Source organism: Caretta caretta, chromosome 14 (genome assembly GCF_965140235.1).
Source record: "Caretta caretta isolate rCarCar2 chromosome 14, rCarCar1.hap1, whole genome shotgun sequence".
NCBI lineage: Eukaryota > Metazoa > Chordata > Testudines > Cheloniidae > Caretta > Caretta caretta.
In genome coordinates, this window is record NC_134219.1 from 31,726,321 (window position 1) to 31,732,926 (window position 6,606).

Sequence of the window (6,606 nt, forward strand, 5' to 3'; positions counted from 1 at the left end):
CCCTCATGGAGGTAAGAGCCATTGACTTCTTTGGGCATATGGGTTTCGTGGGGGAGAAATGGGATCCGTGCTGCATAGCCTGGCTGGGAGCTTCCCCCATCCCTGGGACAGAGACATCTCCATCAATGTGCCACCCTTGTTTTTTTCCTAGCAAGAGACTCCCCAGAGAACTCCTCAAACCTGTTCTCCTGGGAGCGTTTGTGGGAGGAGGCTCCCATCCCTCAGTCTCCAACTCCATCATGCAGTCTCTTTCACCTAACTTCTCCGCTCTCCAGCTCCACTTCCCGCAGCAGGACAAATGGACCTTTAGCTCCTAGAGAACAGACTCTGACCTCCTTCTGATCAGCAATGGGGTTTCACCATCCCCTCAGGAAACCTGTCAGCCGGGCTGGACCGGATTTGAAGGAGGAGGGTATCTAACAGGGTGGCTTGGCCTATGTCTGCCTAGCCTGGGGCTAGGCCAAATTGATGACCAAGTGAGCCCCACCTGAGAGGAAACAAGGGAAAACAGCAGCAAAAATCCAGAAGCAGAGCAAGCTGTTCAGTCAACGGCCTTGGGTCAAAACCTGGAGTCCAGGGTAGGACTGGGTTCTCTCACCGTCCCTAAGGAAGGGGACACAGAAGACCATAGAAACCCAAGAAGGGCAGGCCGAGCCGAAATCAGGCGGAGGAAGAACTCCCCACGAGGGTGGAAGGCCTTGTTTCTGTTCAAGACATTTTTGGACTTTGTTTGGAAGAAGCACGACCCAGGAAGGAGTGGAGTAAAGGCCAGTCACCTGGTTGGAGGGCTGAGTTCTCAGCCAGCAAACTGCAAGAGTGAGTATCAGTGGGGTTGCTAGCCCAGCTGGAAAGCAGTGAAACGAGGCCTGACCAGCATCTAGTGGTGAGTGAACTCTGGTACGCACCTGCTTCCATTCTGGAAACAGCCTGGTATTGGAGAATGGGTGGGGAGAGCAGGGGGGTGGGAGGGGTTCCTGAGGCTGGGGTGGGGAGGAAGCTGTGGGGCTGGCAGGGGAAGGACATGGCCCAGCTTGTGGGAGAGATCCTGCTGGCTGTGTCTGGAGCCCTGTGTAGCCTCTTCTGTGGGAAGTTCCCATGGATCAGTGGGGCCTGAATCTCTCCTGCTCCTTTGGTCTCTTTGGGCTTCACAGGAGATGTCTGGTGAACTGTCCTTGGACTCTGGGCCCAGCATCGCTCAGAAATTATTCGCTACCTTCAGAGAGACAGGGCACAGCTCAGCCTGTTGGGTAGGCTGGAGACTCACACTTCACTGGAACACACAACGCTGAGGTGCTTTCGGAAGCACAGTAACAAAGAAGAGATTTAAGTGAAACTAAGCAAGAGAAAAAGACAAATTTCAAACAGACAAAGAAAACACAACACACTTTGTTGTGACTTAAACTGAACCTTAACAAGTCACAATCTTTGCCTTAGCTGTTTCCAGAGTAACATCTCAGCTTTCCTAACAGACCTTCTTTGATGTCCCTGTAGGGTACAAAACTTCTCTGTCGAATCCGCTGATTTGATTGCTTCGTCTTCTGGTTTCAGACCCTCTGTTCTCCTTCTGGGCTGCCTGGACCCTGACTGTAACACCTCTCTGGCCCAGCCTCTTACACAGATGTGTGCTGCAGCCAGCCCAGCGCAGGGAGCAGTGGGGACTAACATGAAGGGGAAAGGAGTCCAGGAGAGCTGGCTGTATTTCAAGGAATCCCTGTTGAGGTTACAGGGACAAACCATCCCGATGTGTCGAAAGAATAGTAAGTATGGCAGGCGACCAGCTTGTCTTAACGGTGAAATCCTAGCAGATCTTAAGCATAAAAAAGAAGCTTACAAGAAGTGGAAGGTTGGACATATGACCAGGGAAGAGTATAAAAATATTGCTTGGCCATGTAGGAATGAAATTAGGAGGGCCAAATTGCACCTGGAGCTGCAGCTAGCGAGAGATGTTAAGAGTAACAAGAATGGTTTCTTCAGGTATGTTGGCAACAAGAAGAAAGCCAAGGAAAGTGTGGGCCCCTTAATGAATGAGGGAGGCAACCTAGTGACGGAGGATGTGGAAAAAGCTAATGTACTCAATGCTTTTTTTTGCCTCTGTCTTCACGAACAAGGTCAGCTCCCAGACTGCTGTGCTGGGCCTCACAACATGGGGAATAGATGGCCAGCCCTCTGTGGAGATAGAGGTGGTTAGGGACTATTTAGAAAAACTGGACGTGCACAAGTCCATGGGGCCGGATGAGTTGCATCCGAGAGTGCTAAAGGAACTGGCGGCTGTGATTGCAGAGCCATTGGCCATTATCTTTGAAAACTCATGGCGAACGGGGGAAGTCCCGGATGACTGGAAAAAGGCTAATGTAGTGCCAATCTTTAAAAAAGGGAAGAAGGAGGATCCTGGGAACTACAGGCCAGTAAGCCTCACTTCAGTCCCCGGAAAAATCATGGAGCAGGTCCTCAAAGAATCAATCCTGAAGCACTTACATGAGAGGAAAGTGATCAGGAACAGTCAGCATGGATTCACCAAGGGAAGGTCATGCCTGACTAATCTAATCGCCTTCTATGATGAGATTACTGGTTCTGTGGATGAAGGTAAAGCAGTGGATGTATTGTTTCTTGACTTTAGCAAAGCTTTTGACACGGTCTCCCACAGTTTTCTTGTCAGCAAGTTAAGGAAGTATGGGCTGGATGAATGCACTATAAGGTGGGTAGAAAGCTGGCTAGATTGTCGGGCTCAACGGGTAGTGATCAATGGCTCCATGTCTAGTTGGCAGCCGGTGTCAAGTGGAGTGCCCCAGGGGTCGGTCCTGGGGCCGGTTTTGTTCAATATCTTCATAAATGATCTGGAGGATGGTGTGGATTGCACTCTCAGCAAATTTGCGGATGATACTAAACTGGGAGGAGTGGTAGATACACTGGAGGGCAGGGATAGGATACAGAGGGACCTAGACAAATTGGAGGATTGGGCCAAAAGAAATCTGATGAGGTTCAATAAGGATAAGTGCAGGGTCCTGCACTTAGGACGGAAGAACCCCATGCACAGCTACAGACTAGGGACCGAATGGCTAGGCAGCAGTTCTGCGGAAAAGGACCTAGGGGTGACAGTGGACGAGAAGCTGGATATGAGCCAGCAGTGTGCCCTTGTTGCCAAGAAGGCCAATGGCATTTTGGGATGCATAAGTAGGGGCATAGCGAGCAGATCGAGGGATGTGATCGTCCCCCTCTATTCGACATTGGTGAGGCCTCATCTGGAGTACTGTGTCCAGTTTTGGGCCCCACACTACAAGAAGGATGTGGATAAATTGGAGAGAGTCCAGCGAAGGGCAACAAAAATGATTAGGGGTCTGGAACACATGACTTATGAGGAGAGGCTGAGGGAACTGGGATTGTTTAGTCTGCAGAAGAGAAGAATGAGGGGGGATTTGATAGCTGCTTTCAACTACCTGAGAGGTGGTTCCAGAGAGGATGGTTCTAGACTATTCTCAGTGGTGGAAGAGGACAGGACAAGGAGTAATGGTCTCAAGTTGCAGTGGGGGAGGTTTAGGTTGGATATTAGGAAAAACTTTTTCACTAGGAGGGTGGTGAAACACTGGAATGCGTTGCCTAGGGAGGTGGTGGAATCTCCTTCCTTAGAAGTTTTTAAGGTCAGGCTTGACAAAGCCCTGGCTGGGATGATTTAATTGGGTATGGGTCCTGCTTTTGAGCAGGGGGTTGGACTAGATGACCTCCTGAGGTCCCTTCCAACCCTGATATTCTATGATTCTTTGACAGATGAGCTCATCCTATCAGACCAAGAAACAGGGGTCCCACTGAGGCTTAGATGGAAGATCCCAGGCATCTCCTGGAGGTAAGAACCGTCCACTCTTCTGGGCACTTGGGGCTGTTCCAACAAAGAGGGGGCTCCTGTTCCATAGCCTATTTGTCATCATGACTGTGTTTTTTTATTCTCAGAGGATGCGTCCGGGACCCTGGAGACTGTTTCGTGCAGGAAGTTTGAGCGGGGAGAGATCAGTCACTGTCATGACCCATGGGTCATTAACCCAGGTCTGCAGGGTTCCTGGGAGCAGCCACCCTCCAGCACGCCACCTGGAAGCCTACAAAAAACTGCTTACCTAGGACTGATGAAGTCCAGACCCAGTTTGAGGCTCTGTTGGCAGAGTCCCAGAGCAGCTAATCGGCCCCCAGCACCTCCTTAAACCAGCAGCAGGAACAAGAAGCTGTCTGAACACCCGAGCTCCCACCCGCCCCCTCTGGACCGTGTGTTAGCTGTTCCTGCTCCCACTCCCCAGGCTTGATTTCCTGGCATCCGCACTCGGGGTGACTCATCTGACTTGAGGTGCTGAACACAATTTGGTCTTTTGCTTCTGCTCTTCCAGTGTCCTGACCCAGCTGACTCTCGACTCCTGTCTCGTGAGTGTGGACTCTGCCTCTGACCACTCGATCTGGCTGCCCATGACTCGGCCATGACACTGACTTTTCTACAATTCCTCCAGTGCCCTTTTCTGCTCTCCAGCTCTGCTCTCCCAGCAAGACACACCGATCCCTGGCTCCCAGAGTCCTGCTTGCCTGCTAGTCAAGGGCTCAGGGGGAGAGCTTGTCTTGCCCCCTCCCCCACCACAGCTGCTTTTCCTCTGGGACTCTCCCTAGTGCAGAGGAGAATCAGTCCTGGCAGCAATTCAGGAAGTCACAGAAGGGACGGTCTGCTCAGCTCCCTCTGCAATGCCACTGCCTGAGACCATTACGAGTGGGTGCCCAGTGACTGCGCCGGCAGCTCCTTGAGAGACTCCTGGGGCAGGGTAGTCGTTTTTCCCAGTGACCGCGGGAAGCCATGCAAAGAGTGTGGCATTGAGGAGACTCTCCTGCTGTCCCAAAGGGTTTCTGTTCTCCTGCACGGTCAGACCGTGGGGCCGGGTGGCAGAATGGGGAAGAGCTGGTTGGTGATGAGTTGGAGGAATCACCATAGTGGTGGCAGCAGCTGCAGATCCTGGAGTCCCTGTGGTCGGGTTACCATGCGTCCGGATTTTCCCGGACATGTCCGGCTTTTTGGGTTTTAATTCGCCCTCCGGGAGGAATTTGTAAAACTCTCCAAAGGGCTGGGATTTCCCTCCCAATGCAGCACTCTGGGGGCAGGGGGTGGGGAGCTGTGCGCTCTGCGGGGGAGCGCGGCACTGTGTCTGGCTCCGCACCCCAGACACACTGCTCTGAGCAGCAGGGTAAGGGGGCCGGGGGGCTGGAGAAGGGGCATAGGGTCCCAAGGGACAGTCAGGGGACAGGGAGCAGGAGGGGTTGGATCGGTCAGGGGATCTGGGGGGAGCCTGTCAGGGGGTGGGCATATGGAGAGGGGTCGGGGGAGACAAGGGACAGGGAGTAGGGGTGGTTAGATGGGTCGGGGGTTCTGCGGGGGCAGTCAGGGGACAGGGAGTGGTTGGGTAGGTGTGGGAGACCTGGGGGTCTGTCAGGGGGCGGGGGTGCGGATAGGGGGCAGGGCAGTCAGGGGACAGGTACGGGGGGAAGTTCTAGGGGGGCAGTTAGGGTGGGGGGGTCTAAGGAGGAGGTAGTTGGAGACAGGGAGAAGGAAGGCTTAGACAGAGGGCAGGGTCCGGAGGGGGTGGCGATCAGGGGACAAGGAGCAGCAGGGGTTGTAGGGGTTAACAGTTCTGTGGGGGGCAGTCAGGGGGCAGGAAGTGGGAGAGAGTAGATAGAGGGCAGGGCTACAACTCCCTCCTCCCCCCGGAGTGTCCTCTTTTTTGAAAGTTCAAATATGGTAACCCTACCCTATGGGCCAAGCCTCCACTCCTGAGAGTTCAGGCGAACCTCCCCCTGTTCTCAGGGAGTCTTTGGCTTTCGCGGCTGGGCCTGCCTGCCGAGACAGAGGACTCAGTGTTTCCATCAGGTTGCTCAGTTGCAAATGCAGCCACCCAAAGATGTGAAGAATGGAAGCGAAAGAGCAAAGCTGGACCCTCCGCTGAGCTCTTGCCATCTAGTGAGCACAGCCTGGGAGAGACGAGGGAAAGCTCCAAGGTGGCTGGTGGCTGCAGGAATCCAGGGGAGGAGAAATAAATAGTTCATGATGAATCCTACGGGCTTTGTCTTGTGTGGTGAAGGGTTTAAAATGGGTCTAGTTACTATCACATTCAACTTTACAATGGCTGTGTCTGATTGAAGGGCAGGTCTGGAAAGGTCAGAGGTCACCCGAGGAGCGTCAAGTCTCCGATTCGGTCCCTATTGCCTGCTTTGACCAGCTGATCTCACCCCAACACATCCCTGAGGTGGTGAGCTCTTTCCCCCTTTTTCTGGATTAGCCACCAGCATGGGGACAGGATCCATGTGGCCAAGGAAATGGAGAGGCATGGGGGGTCACTTGCAGAGGCATGCAGGGAACTTGCAGAGTTGCCTGTTAATGCAGCTCCTACAGGGGAGCACGGTAGGGTACTGTGCACTCAGGGGCACCGTTTCAAATTTTGGTGGTGACGGGGAGAATAATTTCACCGTGATTCAAAGGGCTACTTAGGCACCTGAAAACTCTAGTGTTTTGGCAGATAACCTAGCAATGAGCTGACAGGAACACTTGCCAGACTGCTTTCCGGGGAAGACAGCTATAAGAATGGATCCAGG